Source organism: Psammomys obesus, unplaced genomic scaffold (genome assembly GCF_907164565.1).
Source record: "Psammomys obesus unplaced genomic scaffold, mPsaObe1.curated_primary_1811, whole genome shotgun sequence".
Taxonomy (NCBI): Eukaryota; Metazoa; Chordata; class Mammalia; order Rodentia; family Muridae; genus Psammomys; species Psammomys obesus.
Window position 1 is genome coordinate 16705843 of NW_026587216.1, and position 25860 is coordinate 16731702.

Sequence of the window (25860 nt, forward strand, 5' to 3'; positions counted from 1 at the left end):
GCTCTTTATCTGCCTTTGGATCCTTACCATTAGCTGGGCTGCCTTGTCTGGCTTCCGTGGAAGAGGGTACACTTGGTCCTGCTGTGACTTGAGGTGCGCAGGGTAGGTTGTGACCCCATATGGGCCTCTCCTTCTCTGAGAAGGAGAGGGGAGATGGGAGGATGGGGCATGAGAGTAGAACTAGGAGGAAAGACGGAAAGGGGCTTGATCAGGTTGAAAAATGATTAAATAAATAAATGAGAAAAAAAGATATGGTACTTTGAACTAGAGGGAATTTTGTCTAAATAAGAGAAACAAATAGGCAGAGTCATAAAAAATCATGAAACTGTTTCCATGGACACACTGGGAATGGGCTACATGTATATATAAATCACATATTAGGATATATTACAGAATTATAGAGACTAAAGGTAATGACATAATCTTAAAGTTGCTTTAGTGTCCATATTTGTGTGCTATATTCAATAATGCTTCTCTTAAAATTTATGATCACTTCCCCCTAACGGGGGAACAGCCTTTCCAGGCCACAAAGGAAGACAACGCAGCCAGTCCTTATGGGACCTGATAGGCTAGGGTCAGATGGAAGGGGAGGAGGACCTCCCCATCAGTGGACTGAGGGAAGGGCAAGGCAAAAGAGGGAGGAAGGGCGGGAGTGGGAGGAGACAAGGGGGAACTACAGTTGTGATACAAAGTGATTAAAGTATAATTAATAAAAATTAAATAAATTATATAAATAAGAAAAATGTGTACTTAACTAGAGAGAAGAAACTTAGAACCACAGAACTAGTTGAAAGATTGGTTTCTGTTAATAATACCTTTTACCCTGCATAGGCATATTAAAATTGAAAATATTTCCTCCAAGCATACTCTTTCCCCAATCAAATAAAAACAACATACATATCACATTGAGCAACTAATTCTAATTCTGTTTACATAAAAACATTTTTCTCATTACAGCTTGAAATATCATTGCCCATAGCGTAGGGAGCTTCAATCACCATTTGACAATGAGATGCTCACACAAATACAAAATAAATAACAAATGTTATTTCGTCATGCAGTTGTTCCTCTGTTGATATTCTCCTGTATTACTTAAGTGCGTAGTTATTACTGTTCATTAAGCACTCAACATGGAATACATTCTATGATCCACATTAATCTTGCTTGATCTTTTCAGGTAACCGACTAAACATTCAGTGAATGACAGAAGAGTGTGACATACAGCTGGCTTTAAAATAGAGGCTCTTTCAAAGTAAAACATCTGTGTTTGTAACAGTTTACAAATGCTAAGTACACTTTTAAAAAGCATGTCTGTATAACAGGAAGTCTTGTTCTCTCTCCAACTTATGATCATAAGTGGGAACCACATTCACCCTCCATTGTCACTATACCTGCCAAAGACTGAGAATTCTTGAAGCCCAGTAGCACCAGTTCCATAATGAAGGAAAGGATGAGAATTGAGGCATCTAGGGATATTTTTTAAATTGAATTTCTGAAATAGTTAAGGAAGCCAAAGATGTCTTTACATGCATATGGGGCATTGTTTTATTTGTCTTGGGAAAAAGTGTGTAAGTTTCTTGGCCACTTGATGATTGACAATTGGATGGCATTCTGTTAGGTCATTTTCTTCTTCCCTTTTTTATTTTATTTTTTTTATTTTCAAATTGTGTTTGCTTTAGTTGTAGCCCAGATGGACCTTGCACTCAAAATCCTCCTAGCTCAGCCTCTCAAGTGCTGTAATTGTAGGCATGTATCTTCAAGCCTTACTTTATGTTGTATTTTTTATAGATTTTTCATTAGTGAATTTCCTATCAGATCTAACATTTTCTGATGAATAATTCAAATTGTGGGTAATTTCTCTTATTTCAAGGATTATTTTTAAGTTTTGTTATTTTTTTTCTGTTCAGGAAATATGCCTTCCCACTTGATTGTTGCCTGTTGATTTGTGATATCAAATATCACAAATGTTTATGCCAAGCATGTCTTCTGATTCTTTGGTTGGTTCTTTGGTTGGTTGGTTTTATTTAAGCTTTGCCATTTCAGGACGTATATTTAAATTTTAAAATTCACTTTGAATTGGTGTGTGTGTGAGAGAGAGAGAGAGAGAGATGGAGAGAGAGAGAGAAAGTAGGGTTTACTGTGAGGGCCCAGCCTCTTTAACTCCAGATATTAAGTTTTTCCCAACCCTATTTATTGAAAATGTGATAAACATTCTAACTTTGAGGTGGCCTTATTGCAATTTTGTTGATTATTCTATGCTTTGGTTATTTGTAGACTCTCTCGGTAGCATGCTTTGAACAGTTTGCTATCTTTAACTTTCCAACTTGTGAATATAAAATATCTTTTTTATTTTGATATTCCCAATAGTCTATCACTGAGTATAACATATCCAAAATGACATCAGCTTTCTGCAGAGCTCCCTTGTATCTATTACACTCTTCACACAAACCACAAAACAGAAATAACAGTAATGCCCATCAGAGAGTGATTAAAGAAAGAAAATCTCTCTCTCTCTCTCTCTCTCTCTCTCTCTCTCTCTCACCAATGCTATTTAGTCATTTAAAAAGAGAAACATCCATTTCCAACAACACAATTAAATTTGCAAGACAGTGCACTAAAAGACATAAGTTAGGCATAAAAAGAAAATGCTTATACCATTTCACCCATATGTATAATCTAAAAAGACAGTGAAACATGTATTAAAAAAGAGTAGAAGAGTGATTACTAAGGGTAGGGAAAGGGGGGAAGAGGGAATTATAAACCCAGGAGTATTCACTGTAGCTGTCCACAATGAATAAGTAAGAATAATTACTTAACATTTGAGCTATAGTTAATTCTGCATGGTAGTTAGAAAATATGCTAGGAATATAAATTTTCAGAACTCCTAAAACATACAGTGTTCACTAAAGAAGGTAATGGGCAGGATAGTTGGCTTGACTATGGTAAATTATCCCCTGATGTATAGGTAGATACCAAAACATTCTATTGTATCACACAGATCATGAATACATTTCAAAAGATAAAAAGATTTTAAAAGCAAACAAACAAAAGCCTCAGTGTTAAAGGACTTTGGGGGCTGCAGAGATGGCTCAGCAGTTAAAAGTACTTACTGTTCCTACAAAGGACCAAAGTTTTATTCCCAGCAACCATATTTAGAACTGGTTCCAGGGGTGCCTGCTGCCCTCTTCTGGCCTACTAGCACAAGCATGCATGCAGGTATACGAACATGCAGACACATACACAGAGGTAAAAATGTAGAAATAAATCTAAAAGAAAATCAAAGTAAAAAAACTCAAACAAAGGATGGTAAATTAAAGAAATCAAAGTATAGAAGGTAGCTGAATAAGTAAATCTGGCTATTAGAAAACTGAACATACAGTCATTGTTTCCCTTAATCACATCCAAAAATTCAAGACCTATAAGCTTGCCTCCTGCCCTACACAACAGACTCCCTGGGATGGTTTTTATTCTGTAAGTGTTCTTGGTGTAGGAGAGGTAAGAAATAAAACCAGAGTCCTCATTTTATAATCGTATCACAAAAAAGATTGAGACAGCAATTTACACAGCCTGTGTTTTTCCTGTGTGCAAAACTGCTTATGTGGCTGTTTCTACCGAGAAGAGACAGCCTCAAATGGCATGATAACCACTGGGTGATTTTAACCTTGGCTCCAATTTGGAGACAGAAATGCGTGAGAAGTAAGTTAAGCTTCCAACTCCCATTCCAGCCACTTACATTAGTTGTGGGTTTTACAATAATAATAATAACAACAATAATAGAGTTTTGCTCCTGGAATAATGAGACAGTTAGCAGAGCTAAAGTGAAATAACATCCTGTGTCACCGTCTCTTCGCCTACTTTTCTGCTGGTGAGCTCACAGCATGAAAAAGCCTGCAAGTGGTTGTAGACATCAAAAGACAATGAAAAGGAACTTATATCTATGAACTGTGTTCTAGAAGAAGAGACAACATCCCTCCATCTACCTCCATGCAGCTGCCTCATGCCAATCCTTACTCGGAAACTTGACCTGTAACCATTGTGGGTTCAAGTTTGTGATGTTCATGGCATGTCTAAGTCCAAAGAGAGGCTGCAAGTGACACACAGTGATTTCTCTGTGTTCCCGAAAAAAACTTGTTAAAACCCAGAGCATGTATACTGTAAGGAAAGAACCTCCCCATGCAGGCACTTTAACCTACATATGAAAGGGTAAAATTCTTTAAAAGATGACAGGTTTTTTTCAACATTGTTCAAATTACCCTCTCCAGAGTTATAGCCTTGTATCTTCCTTAAGTTCCACAAAACATAAACATTTGATTCCTTTGTGAGTTTTAATACAATCCTGGTTGCCATATCTTAGACTCTTAAGTACTCTGATAATACTTTGATATCGTCTGTCCCGATCTTGTTCTGATCAGGAAAAAGAGATGGGGAAGGATGCTTCATACTCATCAAAACAAAAATCCAACAGAAAAAAATGAAATAGTAATTATATAATTAATGTCAAAACACACAAATTATTTTGTTTAACAAAAGCAAATTAGAAGATTTATCAAGCAAGATAGACACAAAAATCCACTAGATAGAAGTCCATACTGAGACCATGAAGAATACAGGTTTTTGTTTTCTTCTTTCGTCGTTCTCATCTTCTTAATGTCAGCAATAAAATTATAATAGACAATTTTAACAAAAGTAATAATTAAAAACTTTAAATTGTACATTCAGTCTTCCCCAGGGAACTGACTATCCAACAACAAAAGTCAGCCCAGAAAACATACATACAAGTAACATCATACAGACTGAGCAGGTTGTACGTAGGTATTTAGTAACTTGTGTTCATATTCATATATTTATATATTCATAGATATTCCATATATTTATATGTACATTTATGTATGTATGTAAAACCAAATAATGAAGAAAGACTCCATAAATTTAAAAAAGAGCAAGGAAGTGTACATGAGAGTGTTTGGAGAAGAGAAAGAGAAGGGAAAATTATGTAAATATATTATAATCTAAAAAATAAAATAAATCTTTTATTTCACACACCAAAATGTTTATTATTGTAAACACTTTAATAATAATGCTTAAATAAAAATATTTGCAGAATTCAAATAATAGTATTCTAAGAAGAGTAACTTAATAAAAATGTATGTTTTAAATATCAGTCTAATATATTAGCTTGCAATACATATTTTACAGGTGAATTTATGTAGGTTTTCTCAGAATTTATTTCATAAACAATAACAAAGACTAGTTTTTTATTTGCTTATTATTTAAACAACAGACATATAAATAGGAAAAAGCATTTAATTATAAATTTTATATATATACACATTTTATTATAATTTCTCTTGTATATATTTGATATTAATATAACCCCAGAATACTTATATTTCCTTACAAACACAGACCAATGACACATCCCTGTTTGGCAGAGCAAAATTAAATAAACTCCTTCCCAAGCCAACAACTGCAAACTTAGCTATAATATTTACAGGCAGGATAAGCAACCATTAATTCATATTCCTTTGGGAAAATAAATATCTGATAAGCACAGATCAGAAATGTTAATTTTTCCTGCCCTAAGCATAAATACACTGTTTAGACAGATAAATGACTTCTTAACTATCCATTTGTATCTGAAATCTCTGCCCCAAAGTCACACAATGTTAACTGATAAAATGGTAGGAATATTAGTGATCAGCCCTGACCACTATCATGATCTAAGAAATGTCGTGTCTAGACTAAAGTTCTGCGATGGTTTACCATGCTAAATTTTTAAACAGAGCATTTTCTCAGAGAAAAGTTAAGAGCAAAACTGTTCGGGAATTAAAGATTTAAAAGCCTCTTCACAGCATCAGTTATGGGTTGAGTACTAAATTGACTATAGCCCAAAAGATCATTGGTATTTAGAAGTCAGGTAAGAATATCAGAGGTTTGACGCACCCGATATACTAATGTAGTAAATGATGACTATAGTACATACATTCTAACGTTAAATGCATATATGAGGGGGCTGGAGACATGGCTCAGGTGCTAAGAGCCTCTTGCTCTTGCAAAGGACCTGGGTTCAATTCCCATCACCCACATGGTGGTTCAAAACTATCTCCAATTCCAGTTCCAGGAGACCACAGTTTCTGACACTGTCTTCTGATCTCCATGGGCATGAAGTATACAGACAATGCAAATATACACAAGTAAAACACTTCATATAAAAGAAAAATGAATAAAACGAATTTAAAGCACAAATGTGAACATATCCTAGGCCACAATATGATCTAGACCAAATTTGAATTTCCTTCTAGATATTATGCCTTCTCCCCTTTCTTTTTGGAAAATTCATTTTATGAAAATCTGTGAGGGAGATAAAATATAATATAAAATCAATGCTATTTCTTACAGATAAATTCCCATTTTATAAATCTTCTCTAATTAGAGAATAACTTAACTAAGCTTGAATAATTCTGCAGTTACACAGAATGGGCTTTGGAATAAGACAGAAACCTCTGCTGGAGAAGCAAGCTTAAACAAGGGATGTTCTTTTTTTTTATTTCAGTTGTCTTATCTATATTCAAATAAACCAAATTTGTGAGTGAGTCTGGGACGGGACAGTATGTTGAAAAAAACAGTACTTGACTCAGTAGCCCCAGAAGCCATGGGTTCACCCCACTATGAGTAGGCACTATCCATTCTTGGAGCGTCTTCATGAGACAAACTCAAAGGAGGGGTTCATCACTGTTTCACATTTTTTCCTGCATTAGTGCCTGAGCAGAATACCCACCATTGCCTGTCCCAAGGCAAGTAGTGCATATTATGGCCTCCTGTTTCTCAGGCTTCAGATTCGCAGTGCTTCATGGCTTCCAGGATTCAGACAGCAAAGATATGCCAGCCACCAGAAATATGCGAGCAACTCCCCCCCCAAAAAAAAAAGCCACACATGCACAATTTTCAATGGGTCTGACCCAAACACCCAGTACTCAAGCACAAGAAGTATGTTCAAAGAGAACATGAGTCCAGAAATACAAGAATGCAAAAAGGATTGCGTTAGAGAGGTCAATAAATGAGGATGCAGTGCCTTCCATATCAAAAACTCAAACATGCGGTCATGGTTGGGAAACTTACATTAAACGTCTGAGATGCAGATGAATGTGATGATCTTGTCAAAAGAACCAAACTCAACATCTATACTCTGGGCAATAGGATGTGAAAAGAAAAGAATGCAATACTTCCTCTCCCACATCCTCCTGCCCCTTATATGATCGGAAGTGGGAGAGGAGCAAGATAGAGCAAGCAATTGTCCAATGCTCTAGACTTGACTGCCCACATTTAACTCTTTCTATTGTTTTGGATGGTGAAGAAGCAAGTTTCCAACTCCAGGATTTGACCTTCTGGAGTCCTGTCTCTGTACTCTAATAGAAAAGAATGTATCTTTTGGAGACTCGTCATACTCAGGACCACAAAAAATCATGTTGCTCCCTTCAAAAAGAATAAAAATTGCAGTCTTCCTCCAAGAATCAATGCATCTTCTTGCCTTTAACCACTTGATAAGTTTACTTTCTCTTGCTAACCTCTATACTACAGAACGCTAGATCTCTGATGAGGTAATGACTTCCATTGTAAAGTTATGCAAATGAATTCCAAGCATGCTGTCAGATGATGAAAGGAAAAATGATCACAATTTATTCTACTTGTTCTAGAGTAAACATTGGTAAACTAATTACATGACACACCTTCACACAGTATCTATGAAAAGAGGAAGAATCTTTGATTACTGGTTTTGTCTTCATGTCTACTGGATAAATTGTATGCAATTACAGTGCAATTAGGTAACACCTTTAGCATTAAAGAAAAATAATCCATGTAATAAGGTATAATTTCTGATAACAGCAAAATTCTCGTGATTGTAAATAAAGAAACCACGTGATAACTCTGGAATTCATTACAACAGTTTACTTTTTATGGTTTTTTTAAAGATTGATTTGCATATATAGAACTATATTCAAAGTATCAATTCTGAAATCCCTAATGAAAAGGAAACTGAAGTAATTTACCTTTAATGTGAGTATATTTAGCAATAGATTAAAAATCTATACACACAATGTAGCCTTGGAAATTTCAAAAACTGTTTACCCCCTTATCCTCAGTAATTGAAGCAACAACTAATTCAATCAACTCATAACTAGTTAATCACAACTAAACAATCAATTTGAATTACTCTGACAGGTTACATTCAAGCAGGAATTTCCTGTATTTCTCTTTATTCCACTTGAATGTTAATATCAGACCTTTCATGCATTTCACATCCAAAGATGAGAGACTTGGAACTGCATGAATCAGAGCTTGTTTGTTTAATGATGTTTCAATATTAAATTTTTAAATTAAGAAATAGTATTCAAACTACAAAAACAGTATCAGTAACTAAGATTCACTATCATTACTACGTTCTGTTGCTTAAAAAAAAAAAAATGCCAGCAAGGAGCAGATGAGGCTGTGGCAACATTGTTACATTGCTGTACCACTAGGTTGGGGCTCAGAGAAGGTAAGAGAGGGGCATCTCGTTTCTTTCTCCCAGCTGCTTCCAATGTGCTCCTTCTATTTCTTTCTCTCATCTATTGGTAAATGAAGATGTTTGCTGCATGTCAAGGTAACACTTTAGGACATATGGCAAGATTTCCATACTATAGCATAGCATGCACGTCCGGAGATTATTTTCCTCTGTTATCTTAGATCTGCACATTTCCCCTAGTATCATGCTCTAAAAGTCATCTGTGCTCTCCAGGCCAATGAAATAACTGTGTAGGACCTCCTAAGTCCGTCCAGCTAATGCAAGTTATCCTCTCATCATCACATTCACACATGTACACACACACACACACACACACACACACACACTCACACAAACACACACTCACTCACACACTTGGAAACAAATAAATGTAAAAGAAAAAAAACTCGACAATGGATTCTTTTTCTTAGATCCCATTGGTCTATGCTGATCAGCATCTCCACAGAAATGGCTTTTAAAATCTTCTTGCCACTGCTACTTGTAGCATTTGCCTTCCTAATTCCCCTTGTGCTGATCTCTGAAGGCCTGATAGTTTTGCGAACAAGTCATACAAAACGGATCATTCCAGCCCCTGTTGTCGTGTACACACATCTGTGTTACTTCATCCAGTGACACCTTTTAATGGATTCGAGACGTCATCTACAAAAACTTTCAGCTCTGACATTAAACTCAGACACCATCTTGTCAAAAATCGTAGTACATGTTTGTAATCCAAAGAGTCTGGAGGCAGAGGCAGGAGGATCAAGCGTGATGCTAGCTTGAGCTACAGAGTGAAACTGAGTCTCAGAAAACCAGAGGTGTTTAGATCAGGATGTTCAAGTCTCCAAGTTTGACCTCCAGCCAAAACTGATAATATGAAACAAATAAAATATTCAGGCATAACCCCCCTGTCCTCCATCTCATTTCTGAACCATTTTCATTACATTTATTTGCTTACCTGTTTAGGACTGTCAAATCTTCAGGTTGCCCTCTTTATTCCTATCTATTAACCCCCTCCATTTATCTGTACTCACAGAAAAGATGGTAGGGTACTACCATGGTGCATATTTAAACAAGACACCGACATCTTTAGCTACTGAGGGGAGTACACAAGGAAGATGAAAGAGTCAGAAAATGGACATAAAAGGCGAGCCTCAGTTTCTTCCGTTCTCCTCCCATCACTATTAAATTGTTTTGTAAAAAGAAACTGAAAAAACCAGCCTCGTGTATGAATAATTTCATAATAGATAAACTCTGCCCGGTCAATGAAGTATTTCTGTGAAATAAAAGGTGAAGGTGAGACCCTTCGAGTTGGAGAGAAATAGCCATGATATATGATGTATATTATGACCTAATAGATACATATTTTCAGTTTGAATTTCCTGTGCTCTCTCAGTCTAGCAAGCAGATTCCATGATCTAATGCCTCTTCCTGCAAATGGAGTGGCCACAATGTCCCCACTGTCCTTTAGCTCTACCAGGCAGGGTCTCTCTAACCCCCCTCTTTTGTGAAAACTGTTGCACATGTGGGAAAAATCACACCACTGTGGTAATTCAAATCATAATTGATAGCTGACTCCACCTTGCATAGGAAACCTCCAACGCTTTCTGAGTTCTCCTGATCTATTTCTCATTTCATGCCTTTCCTCTTGTTCTAAAAGAACAGAAAACAACACAGAAGTCAGGTGGGAAAAAAATAGGTACCATTTGTTCCCACTCATTTGTGTAGACTATTAATAGGTCAGTCTTGGGAAAAAACTGGAATGTAATAGTGGCCACTAGAAGGTAGGAAGATCAGGTAGTGCGAAGAAGTCAATAGGAGACACAATACACAAGTAGAGAAGAGAAATTGTTTTTTGTTTCCTGCAGAGAAGTAAAAGCAGATTAAAACAATTCATGAAATATTCCAAAATGATATAAAAGATAAACTTCCCAACACAATGATGATTTACATTTGAAACATGAATACATATATAACCTGATTAACTAATTTTATAAAGAATATATTGCTAAATTACTATATTGTACCTCATGGAAATATACTGTACAAATACATTTTTTAAATAGAATTATTTTTAAAAAAATACTTTCATAATGTCAAAGAAGTTCCTCTAAATGCTGGTCTAGCTCTTCCTCTTCACTGGTTAAGCTGCCTAAGAGTAAGAAGCTTCCTATACTAAGGTGTTCGTGTCTTTATTGTGCTCTCCCAAATCTTCTGTAGCCTGAAAAATCTACCCTATCACACAGGTGATAATGTCTTTATATTTCTGACCTTCAATATAATGCAACTGAGAAAAGCATCACCTTCAACTATATTCTGATACAGCTGCCCCGCCACCTTAGGGCCACAGCAGGCTTAAGGGACAGAGCTGAAAAGCTAAAAGATACACATGGGCAGCAACAAGGGAAGCCCTCTTCTTGATTCCCACTGTCCCATCTCCAAGGCCTCCTCATCCCTTAACTCCCAGGAAGTTCACTTTGTGCTATAGAAGAGCCTTCCTGCTTCTGCATTTCTCCTGTTTGTCTTACTTGCATGTTCTCACAGAGATAGAAAAGCAAAGCTTGACAGTTTGCCAGAGAAGTCAATTTACACTTGGGAACATGCTCTGATTCTGGCTAGCCTTTACCTGTTCAGAAGTAAGAACATTATCTTATAAACATGCTTCTTAAATTCTTCTCATTCATATACGCAGACAAACACACACACACACACATTTATATATGTTTTCTTTAAGTTCCATATTGTCTACCACAGAGGTCATCTCTCATGGAGCTCCACACTCATGAAAATATATTCAAGTGCAGAGGGAAGTGCTATTATGTCATCTTCTTTATTTCATAAAGGGATTCAAAACAGTCTATTGCCAATATTTGTATATAAATCTTCATCTCAGCCCACTCCACACAAGCTCCATCCCCTACTCTTTTAGTTTGACTATTGTGATATTTGAAAGAAAATGTCCCCCATAGGCTGATAGGAAGTGGCACTTTTGGGAGGTGTGGCCTTATGGGAATAAGTGTGACTTTGATAGAAGAAGTGTGTCACTAGGAGTGGACTTTGAGGTTTCAGGTGCTTAAACAGTCCCTGTACTCACTGGCTCTTCCTGCTGCCTGTGGATTCAAATGCAGAAGTCTCAGCTACCTCTCCAGCACGAAGTCCTGTGTGCTGCCATGCTTCCCACCGTGATGATTGATAATGGACTAAACCTCTGATATGTAAGCCAGCCCCAAATTAAATATTTTCTTTTATAAGAGTTGCCTTGGCTGGTAGCAGAACAGCCAGGGCTACACAGAGAAACCCTGTCTTGAAAAAAAAAAAAAGAATGATCAATAACCTATACACTTCTTTTGCACTCAGATGTGGGTTGAAATATCTAGCTTTCAATATCCAACCTCAAACCACAGCTTCTCTGTGTGTCTCAGTCTCTCTGTTTCTCTCTGTCTCTGCCTCTCTCTGTGTCTCTTTCTGGTTCTCTCTCTCTCTCTCTCTATCTGCCTTCTGTTGAATAGCTTGGGTCATGTCTTCTTGGATTTATCTCCTTTGAACAACCATTGTCCCAAACCAACATTCTTATCTACTTCCTGTATATCGGTGATTATGAATTGTTAAAATAAATAAATATACATGTATATAAACATGATTTGAGTTTACAGCCATGGAATGGGCATAATGCTATACAAAATATACTTTTATGGTATCCGCCTCTGTTATATCTCTATGACAATAGAAATTAATCTAACTCATGTGCAGTATTTACAACCATTGCAAAGAAGAACCTTCGTCCTATATTTCTAAGAGTCACTCTCAACACTGTCTCTATCACTGATGACATGTTTTGGTACTGTGCCTAGATCGTGTCATATAAGTCATTTTAATTTTTAGTTTTCAGTGGCATGGAAATTAGTGTATTGTAAATTAATTATATTTCAATTAATTTTTATTTTGGCTTCACTTCAATGACAGTGAATTTAGAAAAACTAATTAACTGCAGACAAGATACAAAAACATGATTATGCAAAAGGTCCATATCTAAGACCACATAATAAATAAAATGTCATCTGTCATTTTAATTTACTGTCCACTTATCAATTAACTCTCAAGTGGTATCATCTGACATTTATAAGAAAGATGCTGTGAATAATGAAGATCAAGATTTTTTCTAAATACAACTTTATTTTCCTAAAGCATAATAACAAAAATGCAGGTATCATGTAATTTGTTCTGCTTTTCACACCATCAGCTTTGCCTAGAAACACACAGCAGCTGAACCTGGTATCTGTTGCCTAGCAACCATCTGACTACTGTATGCCTTAGATGACCTGGATATATATCTGATGGTTAACCCTTTTACAACTGAGTTAATTAAATACCTAGAAGTTATTAGGTTTTCTCCATGAAGCAATATTGGAGTTGAATTTAATTTCAACTTTCGATAACTTAAAGAGGTCATTTTCTTATTAAAGAAATTGAATAACTGGAAACCAATATGGTAAATAGTTTTTAAAATAACAATGAAGTATTAAAATGGACTAATATTTTGCATTTCCTCACCTAGTAGGCATGATGATAAAAGGTACACATTCTTATAATTGCAATTAGAACTACCTTCATCATCTAATTTATATGCACACTTATTTTGCCACATTCTCAACATTACAAGAAACAGAAGAATGAGGACAATAGTTCATTTTTGTCAATGACAGGCTTCAGCAGTGCTTAAAATAAAAATCATAAAGCTAAACAAATATGTTCCTCTGCCAAGCAATCGGGCAAACACGCTAAGCTCTCATGTAAATGTGGAGCTATAAAATTAAGAAGTACATCTGTTGGAAGTAGTTATACTTTCAGAAAACTTATTTACTGCATATATTATATAAACATTCACATATGAAGGATAAAATTATGGAAGTGGGAGACAAAATGTCTTTGAAAAAGTGATATTTAAATACACATTTTTCTGCTTCTTGGTGCTAAAATAATTTAATACTTTACTTCACTGTGTGACATTGTTTTCTTAAAGTGTCAATTTCCACTCCTAAGAACCAAGTGCTTAAGAAAAGTCTCCTAAAAGCTAATCATGAATAAAGTATTTCTTTTCTTCATCCCAATAGTTAAACTACTAAGAAACTTGATTGATATTGGTTAAAGTGGGAGGGATAGTGTGTGTTTGTGTGTGTGTGTGTGTGTGTGTGTGTGTGTGTGTGCGTGTGAATGTATGTATCTTTGTATGTATATGATTCTTATACCTTTACCTCCCTTCCAACCTTTATTCTACCCTAATCTTTTCCAACTCCCCAACACTAGTAGGGGAGAAAGAAGATTAGAGGGAAAAGAGGACCTGGACCTCTATAGGCTACTTTCTGGCGATTAGGGACATGGAATTCATTGATGCAACTCCAATCTTCATCATCAGCCTATCCAGCAATCCAGCAGTCCAGCAAACGAAGAATCCAGCAATAGTAAATGCAGCAGGAGAATGAACTAGCAGCAACAGGGGTAGCAACACCCACCCCACACCCACTCAGAACTCTCCCAATTATCTCTGTTCAGAGTCTCCAGATTTAAACTACCTACAACTGGCAAAAATCATACCCCTGTTAGTACATGAGGCAAATCATAGTCACTCCCTGTAAAGCAACCTTTTATCCCACTCCTGGGATTAAAACAAAAGCATACTCACAGAACACAAGTAAGTTTTTTGTTGTTGTTTTTCTGTTTTTTTTTTTCTTTTTCCATTTTTTTTAATTAATTACAATTTATTCTCTTTTTATCCCAGCTGTAGCCTCCATTCATGTTGGAATTTGGGCTAGCTTGATTTTATTCAAGTCTAGTACATGCAACCATACTCTGTGATTTCGTCTGTGCTAAGGCCCTAACATGTCTGAAAACACTGCTTTAATTATCAACATTTTTCAATAAAAACATTTTCTACTATAAATAAATTTATCATGAAGATCAACAAATCTTGCATAATTAATCAGATCAATTTATAATGATTTACAATATTACAGGAATGGCTCTCCTATTTACAAATATTTGATTCTATAGAGGTAAAATATAACAAAATAGCATGTAATTGCCTGTGAGAATATTTGAAGTATCTGTTTTAAATAATGAAATTAATTTATACCATTGGCTTAAGTTATATAACATTATATAATATACAAATATTCTAACTGATATTTTTAAAAATCAATCAAAATTTTTAGAATTCTTTTTTATTTTGTTTTAATTGTTTTATCAATTACAGTTTATTCACTTTGTATCCCCCCTGTATCCCCTCCCTATTCCACCCTCCCTCTCTCCTTCCCACCCATGCCCCTCCCCCAGTCCACTGATAAGGAAGGTCCTCCTCCCCTTCCCTCTGATCCTAGTCTATCAAGTCTCATCAGGAGTGGCTGCATTGTCTTCCTCTGTGGTCTGGTAAGGCTACTCCCCCCTCAAGGGGAGGGGATAAGAGATCAAGCCAATCAGCTCCTGTCAGAGGCAGTGTCTGTTCCCATTACTATGGAACCCACTTGGACACTGAACTGCCATGGGCTACATCTGTGCAGGGGTTCCAGGCCATCTCCATGAGTGGTCCTTGGATGGAGTATGTCTCAGAAATGACCCCTGGGCCCAGACTTTCTTGATCTTTGCTGTCCTTGTGGAGCTCATGTCCTCTCCAGGTCTTACTATCTCCCACTTCTTTCATAATATTACCTGCACTCTGCCCAAAGTTTGGCTATGAGTCTCAGCATCTGCTTTAATACCCAGCAGGGTAGAGCCTTTCAGAGGCCCTCTGTAGTAAGCTCCTGTCCTGTTCCCTGTTTTCTCCCTCCTCCGATGTCCATCCTCTTTGCCTTTCTGAATGAATATTGAGCATCTGAGATGGACAGATCGGTCAAGGCCAGTGTAAAAGCACAACCAACAAAAGGCAAAGCAGTATGGCTAGGATTTTTTTAACAAAGTAAATTATATTACTAATAGGGGAAAATTTAAGATGACCATGTTTTAAATTTTTTACATTAATAGAAAAAGAAAGCACAGAATCTAAAAGCAAAATCATAAATCTGAATATATATTGTTATTTTTATTGTAGGCTAAAAGCAAATACTGTCAACCATGGAGAAGAAAGAAAATGCATTAATTACAGTGGAGGGGAGAGCGCACGGCTGATAGACGAGGGTGAGGGTGAATTTGTGACTAGGAAGGAAGGAAAAGCTCAAAAATATTGGTGGAAATACATCATCTATATTAAAACTGAGCTGCAGTAGTGAATGCATAAACTCACTTTATATGTGGCAGTAAATAGTGGCTGAGGTGTTGTGAGGGATCATGTTATTGTCCACATTAGATTTGGATTCTGCTTGGAGATATGCCTCTGAGTGTGTCTCCGAGGGTGTTTTCAAAGACAATAAAAAACAAGCAGCATTTCCAACATCAACCCAACAGCAATCCACAAAGTTCTAAGTACGCCAGAAAAAGCCTCGTCTGAAGCCGCCATGCTGAGTTCCAGCTCACCTGGTATCCATGCCCATCTATGGGTAGAGAGACTGAGAAAGAGCCCAGAGAAGCTAAAGCAAGTACCTTCACACTGCCTCCTGCAAAAGGCCTTTAATTGTCCTGGCCATACTCCCTTAAATGTAGCATACTGTGTGTGCAAATCAGTAGTCAAATAAATAAACAGATAGATAGATAGATAAATAAATAAATAAATAAATGGATAGATAGATAAATAGATGGATAAATAACTAAATATTTAGCCTGTGGGATAAGAGGGAGAAATAATTTACCTTTTTAATAGAGACAGAGTTAAATCTGAGTGTTTTAAAATTGTACAGTTTTATGCCCACTAGATTTTGATACCAGATAAACCCAGAAGTGTAGGTTTTGAAATGTCATAGCTATATAGGATGAGGGGGGAATGCTATTTTTATGAGATGAGATTTTCCTCCTCTGTTGGGCAAAGAGATGTCTTATTAAGATGGTATGCTGGTTAGTTTTATCAACATGACACTAACTAGAGTCTCCTGGAAAGAGAACTGTGTTGAAGAATTGTTTCTGTCAGATTGGTCTGTGGGGCATTTTCTTGATAATGATTGATGTGACAAGGTCCAGCCCACTGAAGGCGGTACTACCCTTAGGTACATAGGGCAAGGGGATTATATAGGATAGTGAACTAAGTAGCCAGTAAGCACCTTTGCAATTCATTGTCCCTGCATTGGCTTCCCCCGATGATGGGCTGAAACCTATAAGCCAAACAAACCCTACCCTCCACAGAAGCACTTTGGGTTATGGTGTTTATCAGGGCAACAAGAAGAAAACAAGGACAAATAAAATAAAACTGAGTATGTAAAACACAGAGCACATACATACCTGTGCAGAAGCACTTAAAAACAAAGGGAGAAAGCATGTGACCAGGAATTGGAGGACGTTTGCAGACATTCCGATACTATGAAATATAATAGATTTAATTTTGTCATCAAAGTGATATGTCAACTCATCTATACCCTGTTTAAAAGTAGTTGTAGACACAGTTACCCTCACACACACATGAGCATCATGTGACTAAAATAATTTTTACACCATATCAAGATTCACCTGTTCCGCAGTTCCTAAAACAAACTTGTCCCCAGTGGTTTTCTAACACTCTGGAGACTGATGAGGAATAACTAAGGACAAGGACAGCCAGATCCATCCTTCTAATCTGAGCCAGATTTATTCAGAAGCCTGTTTTCCTCTCATATTCTACTCTCTAATTTGAAACAGCTAAATTGAACATCCTTTTCTCTCGTAGAGAGCAACAAAGAGAATTCTAACAAGGTAGCCACAGCTTTAATCAGCATAAAATATCCAAACCCTGAATTGAGCAGGTTTAGTCTATAAATCCCAGAGGAGAGTTAATGAAACCAGAATGTTGAATATTGTTACATATATATTCAACAGTAATTGGCCAGGAGTAAATGTTGGCTTTACACAAGCAATCAAGCCAGAATAATTATATTGTTTAATGTTAGTAAGAATTCAAGCTAAAGGTTAATGGAATGGCTCATGCATTCGATGAACACTTATTGAACACCTCCAAAGTGCCAAAGCATAACTTCTAGGTTAAGAATTACAAGGGTGAGAATGAACAAGCCAAACAAGAGTTGGGTGTAGTCTTACATAAAGGATAAGAGAGTAGATGCATACGAGACACTAACAAGGCAATCTGCTCAGGAAGTGAGGGTCATATAAATGTTTTTCTAGAGAAGGGTGCATTCACAATGTAACTAGAACTCTGTGATTTTAAACATACTTCAAAAGCCCATGCACTAAATGTGTGATCACTAGCCTGTGAACCTTTGGAAAGTGGTAGAACCTTCACTGGAAAGGGTCTTGTGGGAGAAAGCTTGTCAAAGCATGGCTTTTAAAGTGGGTGTGGGAACACTGGATCCTTTGTCTTTCTTGCTTTGTGATCACCATGAGATGTACACTCCCACCATGACATTGTACCTCACCATTGTCCCAGAAACAGCAAAGCCAAGTGTCTATGGACAAGTATCTGAAAATGTCACCAAACTGACATTTGCCTCCTATAAGCTGTTTATCTTAAGGATTTTGTCAAAGCAATGCAAAGCTAAATAGCATACTCCAAATTACACTGATGGCTTAAACAATTGGTATAGAACAAGAAATGGCATCAGTTAAGGAGGCAGGCTTCCAAGTGCGAACACTGCTCATAAAGAAGGTACTGGCGAGGGGAGGGGAGGAGGGCAAGACGGTGAGTGATTCTCCTTAGGTTCTTTCAGGGCCAATGATCCACCAGGGTGGCAGTCCCTGCTCTTGCTGCCCGCTAGCCATCACAGGCCCTCCAGTCCGCTGGAGGGCTTCTCCTTCCCTGTCCTCCACCTCGGGGGCAGGTCAGCATCCTGGGACACCATGTCTGACTCTGACGAAGAGAGCCAGGAAACGCAACTGAAAATCACCTTGCTGGGGCATGGCACCTCTGGGAAGACCTCCGTAGCTACGTGTTTTGCCCAAGAGACTGGAGAAACGGTACAAGCTGACTGTAGGACTGGGTTTCTTTTTGAGAAGGATAACTTTACCAGGAAATTTGAATGCTACTCTTCAAGTTTGGATATAGAAGGGCAGACAATAGGTGGCAAGATGTTGGATATTTATCTATGGAGCACAGGGAACCCTTTTGGTGTATATTACTAATTACCAAAGCTTTGAGAGTTTAGAAGATTGGTATTCTGTAGTAAAGACAGTGAGTGAAGAGCCGGGAACTGAGCCCCTGGTTGCTTTAGTGGGCAATAAAATTGACTTGGAGCACAGGAGAACAGTAAAACCAGATAAACACTTAGGATTTTGCCAGGAAAATGGTTTTAGTAGCCACTTCATTTCAGGCCAAGACAGGAGACTCTGTCTTCCTGTATTTTCAGAAAGTTGCGGCAGAAATCCTAAGAATCAAATTAAACAAAGCAGAGCTAGACCTAAGTCTCAGAGAGTGGTGAAGGCAGACATTGTAAACAACAACCAGGAGCCCGTGTCAAGAACTGTTAACCTGCCGGAGTACGCCATGTGCGCAGTTCAGTGAGCAAACACTGTACTGATAGTTCTGGCTGCTCTTCCCCCGGGTAGGGCCCAGGCTGTCTAGCAACATGTTTTACCAGTGACCATCTCTGTAGTCAGCTCACACTTTCCTCCTGCTCAGCTCCTTCATCCGTAAGTTGCCTCACGGTAGCAGGCAGCTCCCTGGACTGGAAGAAATTCAGCTTCGGGACCACACATTTTGACATCTGAATGGAAAGTCCGTTCTCTGGACTGTGACTGCCTCCTTGCCTCCTTGCTCCAGAAAACCGTGTTGCTTCTTTATGTCCTCATTTCTTTTCTCTTTTCTCTGGTATATATATATATATATATATATATATATACCAGAGAGGAAGATGCTCCAAGCTTTAATCATCATTTTCTATCTGAATTTGTGTATGTGAAAATGTACTTCAGAGCACTGATGGTGAAACAGTTACTCAAGAAGGTACTTCTTTGCTGGCTCTTAAGAGTAAAATATACAAAGATACATATAATTAAAAGTGCTTCAGATGAGGCTATAATAGAAATATTTTTTTTTCATTTTTAACAAGAACCTAACTTGTTTATATTGTAGTTTATAACTCACAAATACTGAGCATCTGATATTGCATTTTTATTAGTGTGCCATGGTCATTGCATATTTTATCATGCTTGGCTTAGATGGCTTTATGTAATGGGATAAATGGCTCCCCTGGTCCTTCACATGGAATTGCTCGCACAGACTGCATGAGATGAGATGCTTCCCGATGAGTCATGACATCCTTGGATCTTTGTGGATTGATCACCCTGTACCTGATGTTCACATGTTCTTCTCACATGAATAAATTCGTTTAAATTACAAAAAAAGAATATAATAGATTATTCCAAATTAAAAAAAAAAAACCACTGGGGAGAGTCTCCTTATTGATGCTTGAATGGAAATAAAATAATTAGTTTGAAATTATTGAATAATTAGTTTGTAATTAAAATGTCTATGGCAATGAACATTAAGCAAAACATAGGAATAGATTCTAGAAGGAGTCCTAGTTGGAATGCAGATAGAAAGTCTCTAGAACATTACAATTTATTTTTCGCACTCTACCAACTGACCTACATTTCAAGCCTCAGTTGGATTCTTTTTTTATGTGTGAATAAAACTCTTTTAAGCAGAGGACCGTATGTGTTTTGGAAAGATAGCTGGGTTTTCAAAAGTTCAAACTTCTGCTATGGTCCAGGCAATATAGTGAATGAGAGTGGCGAGAAAGAAAAAAGTGCATGGATGCAGTACATATTGCTGAAACAGAACCAATGAGCATGCTATAAAGACAAAGAATGAGATGAGGAGAACCCCAAATTTTTACCTTGATGAGTTTTACCTTGATGATGAACTCCTTAAGGGTATATGTTATCATTCTTGTGGCCATCCAACAAAGATTTCTTTATTATTATTAGATTATTAATTCTTGTCCTGGACACTGGTGGATCAGAAAACCTTAAGAATGACTCTTGTCTCATTGGCTTGAAGATTAGTGGGAAAGGATATTATTTCAATAGAACATTAAAATTATAACTCATAGATACAAAGAGCTGCCCACTCACCTTAAAGAAAGCACTTCTGTAAGGTTTTTATCTTAAACTACTAAAGCATCTATAAAGGCAAGTGATGGAACTCATGTCTACTCTCCATCATGGATATAATATTGATGATCAGACTATTTTGTAATGGGCAGGAAGTATTTTGTAACAACTGTTCATGCCATTGATGTGAGAAGGCATGAGTAACTATTATGATAAATATTGCTTAAAGTAGATGCTAATGAATGATACCAAATAACAAAAGAGTATCAATCACTTATTTTTACATCATTTAAAGGCAGGACAGATGAATGGCTTATTCCGTTCCCTTAAAAAATGCATTTGAAAAATACAGCTAGCCACTTGTGCTGAGACACTGTAATTTTAGCTCATGGTAAAGTCTGAAGTTCTCATTTCAAAGCACATCACATCACTCAGAAAATAAATTTTCATCTTGAGGGTGATCACACAGTGAATTTCATGCATCATATTACATTCAATTATTGTTAAATTGGCCAAACATCACTGTATACTATTAATATAATGGATTAGTCAAAAATTGTGCAAAACAATTGGAAAAAATGTGGCAATGTAAAAGCAACAATTTTAATACTGAGTGATATTTTTTGAGTGTCACTATACAATTGACACACTGTCAAATACTCGATCTTTAAAAAAAATTCTTGAATAATAATATAGAATGATACAGATGGAGTAACGGTCAGACATACAAAGAAAGGAAATAACACTTTCTGAACGTCAACACTGCTCCAACATCGTTGCATATATTACCAAATTTATTCTCAAAATCCTTATTCAATGAAACTTGGTTTCAAGAACAGATCTGTTCACACACACACACACACACACACACACACACAGTTCTTGTGGGGTTTTGTTGTTGTTTTTGTTTTGTTTTGTTTTCTAAATTGTGTGACTTTGTTACCAGACTTTGTTACCTGTAGTTTTGTTGGTATGGGGGAGAGATTGTTTCTTAGATAGCTCAAAGTCATAGTCTGAAAAATCTGTTAAGAGACATGATTAAAAGCTCAGTGTCCAAGTGGGTTCTCTGCTAAGGGGAACAGAGGTTGTCTCTGACATAAACTCAGTGGCTGGCTCTTTGATCACCTCCCCCCCGTGAAGCGGAGGCAGCCTTGCCAGGCCACAGAGGAAGACAATGCAACCAATCCTGTACTAATTAATAATAAAAAATAAATTAATTTTAAAGGACAATTTAATTTTTAATTTACGTTTTAAATTTTATTTTTATTGATTACAGTTTATTCACTATGTTTCCCACCTGTGTCTCCCTCCCTCCTCCACTCCCAATTCCACCTTCCCTCCCTCTTCTCCACCCATGCCTCTCCCACAGTCCACTGATAAGGGAGGTCCTCCTACCCTTCCTTCTGATCCTAGTCTAACAGATCTCATCAGGAGTGGCTGCATGTCTTCCTCTGTGGATTTTTTAAACCTGAACTATGCATATGTGTCTCTGTATGCATATGTGCACATCAATGCAGATGCCCACTGAAGCCAAAGGCATAGTGCCTTGGGTTCTATTCATGACTAGTCCATGCATTAGTATAAGCACAAGCACTGAGCCACCTTCCACCCTACACTGTTTGAATTTTTATGATACGACAACAATTTCATAAGTGATGTCTTATTGGTAAAATAAAAGAAAGCAGATCGTGGCCAATACAGTTAATGGATGCTGAAATTAAGGTATGAGGATGAATTTTCAATGCTAAGAAATGAGTTTATGGCAGTTTGAACAGAAGAACAAATATATTCATATGAATAGGGCAAGAAATGAGAAAAGCATCGTAACCACACACCCATAGAATAGCCACTTTTTGTTCGTTTACTTTCTCTTTTCTTTTGTTGGAAATAGAATTCTTCTCACATAATATACCCTGCTCATGATTTTTCCTCCCTCTCCTCTTTCCAGTTCCTTCCTACTTGCCATCCCATTCAGATCCACTCCCTTTCTGTCTCTCATTAGACAACAATAAGGTTTCTATGGGATAATAATAAAATAGAATAGGAAAAAAATGCTAACGCATCAAAATTGGACAAAACAAATAAACAGAAGCAAAAGAGCTCGAGAGAAAGCACAAGAAACAGAGACTCCCTCATTTACACACTCAGAAATAGCATGAAAACACTAATGGAATCCACAATATGTGCAAACAGAACCTGGTACAGCCATGCTGCTTGAGTCTGTGAGTTCATATGAGCTTTACTAAACGTCGATTTAAAGGGCTTTGTTTTCTTGGTGTCCTCCATCTGGCTCTGTGTCATCTACTGCAGGGTACTCTGATCCCTGAGGAGAGAGATTTGATGACTACATCCTATTTAGGACTAGCCACATTCAAAATGAGTAAAAATATTAATACTAGAAAATATTGTACACTGCAGTGAAGTCTGTTGCACAGAGGACATTGATGGTAGGCCCCTATCCTGTTCCCTCTCTTCTGGGAAAGATTCTGGAAAAAAGATCTGACAGGTCAGGCCAGAAGATCATTAACCATCTGGGGATGGGATGAAGAAGAAAAAGAAATTCGATCCTGAAGTTAACAGTGTTTTAAAAGATCTTTCCATAGAAGACACCACTATTCCGGTTAATGTAGGTTTTAAAGATATTCAATGCTATAAAAGTAAGGGCTAAAACACACAGAAACTCTGTGTGCAGGGTGGTAATGTGAGCACCACAACTAAAAAAACACATTCTCATTAGTGACACATAAGCAGGTCTGGAACTTTTGATAGGGTGAGGCATGGCTTCGAAAGGATAACTAGAAAAGTATAGATGCTCTAATGACTCATTATACTGTCATTCTAAAAGGATGGAGTATAAATTATAACACTAAACCGCATGTCTTTCTCTCCAAACAAAATAGGGTTGCCTTTGTGTTTAATTTTAAGGAAATAGAATTTGACCTCATAGATCAATCTATGAGGTGAGAAACTGTGCTTGAGTCTTACCTTCCTCAATACAGAGCAAAGTCATAAAGAAAAATGAAAACGTAAGGCTGGTTTGAGCTAGTTTTCTTCATTAGTTTGTTAGTAAATATAAAAAGCATACCCATTTGACGATCTGCTAGGCAAGGCACAAGAATTTTTTAAAGAGGTTATTAAATCGTAATGTACTCTTTTATGACTCCATTAATTTCTCTGAAATTGTAGCAGTTTAATTTAGCTATTCTTAAAGTAATAATTGTACTGAATAGTAAATGCAAAAAAAAATAATATATAAAGAAATTTGAAAAGGTTACTACTTACTTTTTCTTTTAAAAATTGCAAAGGAGAAAAATATTTAAAACAGAATAGACTTTGAGCAGCCATACCTATCTACATTTGCAAATATTGAGACCTGCATACATTTTTGTGTAGTGAATTGATATTCAGCCCACCTTCGTAATTTCAATGCCTCACATGTCTCTTCCCCATCAGCTCATTCAAATGTCTAGGGTTTTACTGGTTTTGAAGACAAGCTCTCTTGATACTGTGCCTTTGACTGAGTGACATGCAGGGTGTATACCTTCCACACACACAAAAGATATCAGCGAATGTGACATGATAAAATCAAAGCCTAATATCCTTCTGACAAATTCAAAAGTTTAAACCCCGTGGAATTTACTGTCATGTGTAACCTTGTGAACTATAGCACATTCTTTTTCTTTCTATTTTGATTATGAAAATTTCCAACTACATGCAAATGTAGGAAAAACGGCACAGTGAATCTCAATTTTGTGTACTACTGAATTAACAAATCATTTCTTATTTTAAGTTTATCCTCTAAAGATATACGCCCTTATGAAAGAAATGATGAGCTATGGGGTAATAAAATGAGTCACTGTTGAATTTTACATCATAATTTTAATTTAAACTGAATCCCATAAACCTGAACTTAGTAAAAACAAAATTTATACACATCCAGGATGCACTTGTGCATATACACACCGGCACCCACACACTCATTTACACATTCCTTCCTTCCGTCTTACAGTTGTTTGGGGTTGCAGGACTATTTCCTTCATTTTCTTGTTAACATCCAAAATCTGAGGCCCCTTTTAGCTTCTGTAAGTCTTTCTATATCCTCTATACATAGGCCCAAACATCTGACAGCCAGAAGAGGAGTGTCAAGTTCTTCTCACACAGCCTGTCTCTCACACAGCAAGAAAGTGTTCTCTGATTTTATTGTCCCATATAATTAGATTGTAACCACTTGAAAAATCCAAAATCTCTCTTTCTCCCTCAGGATGTAAGACCTTAATCATGCTTTGAAAGTATTTTTGCCATGTAAAGTAACACATGAACTAGGGCCTCCGATATAGTCATCTTTAGGAGGAAGTTATTCAACCAACCATACAATTATACCTTCAAACTACAATTAAATTGCCTACACCTGAATATCACTTAAGAAAGGGCATCCTGCAGAACATGCAAAGTTCAAATTAGCCTCCTATAATAGTAATCCAGCAAAATTAGAAAAAGCAAGATAGAAATTTTTCATGAAGAGTTTTACTCATTCATTTGTTTTATTCAATTATCAACGTGTATTCTAAGTGTCAGTCACTGTACTAGGAAGCAGTTAAAAATAATAAGCATCCTCTTGACTGCCATGAACCCACAGTCTAAGTGTTAATATTTGTACTACAAAAAGAGCTGCTGTGGCCTACAGCTTTAAATGCCCTTTCTTTTGGAATGCAGAACACAGAGAAATTAGTCTTCAACTAACTGGATAAATCTCCTTTTTGGCTAGTATACATAGTTCCACAAAGTGCTTTGAAGGCTCTTTTGGGAGAAAAATACTGATGGTATTAACGAAATCAGGACCTTGCATATTGCAATTACAATACTGACTTTCAAGATATGCTCACTGGTATAATAGTGGCGTGATGGTTATCACGGCAGCTACATTCTGATTGGTTATGAAGTATGCTCCACAGAAGAGATTTCATTACTGGTACTAAAAACCTAGTCAAAAACCATGACCGGGAAATCATAGCACCTATGAGGAAACCTCCCACTCTTTTGTTAAATGGCTGCATTTGAAATGTAACAGTAGCTTTATGGGACCAGTATCTTTTTGGGTACCAGAACTAAAGGGTTGTTTATCCACCAGTGTGTGACCACACACCCTTGAGCATATGACCAACACTGATTGGACTTAGAGACTTAGTTAGATAACATGCTAT

General features: G+C 36.9%; 1 pseudogene; it reads left to right on the forward strand.

Moving 5' to 3' along the window:
• Nucleotides 1-18445: 18445 nt before the first annotated feature.
• Nucleotides 18446-19106, forward strand: LOC129673720 (ras-related protein Rab-28-like; annotated as a pseudogene).
• The last annotated feature ends 6754 nt before the right edge of the window (nucleotides 19107-25860 follow it).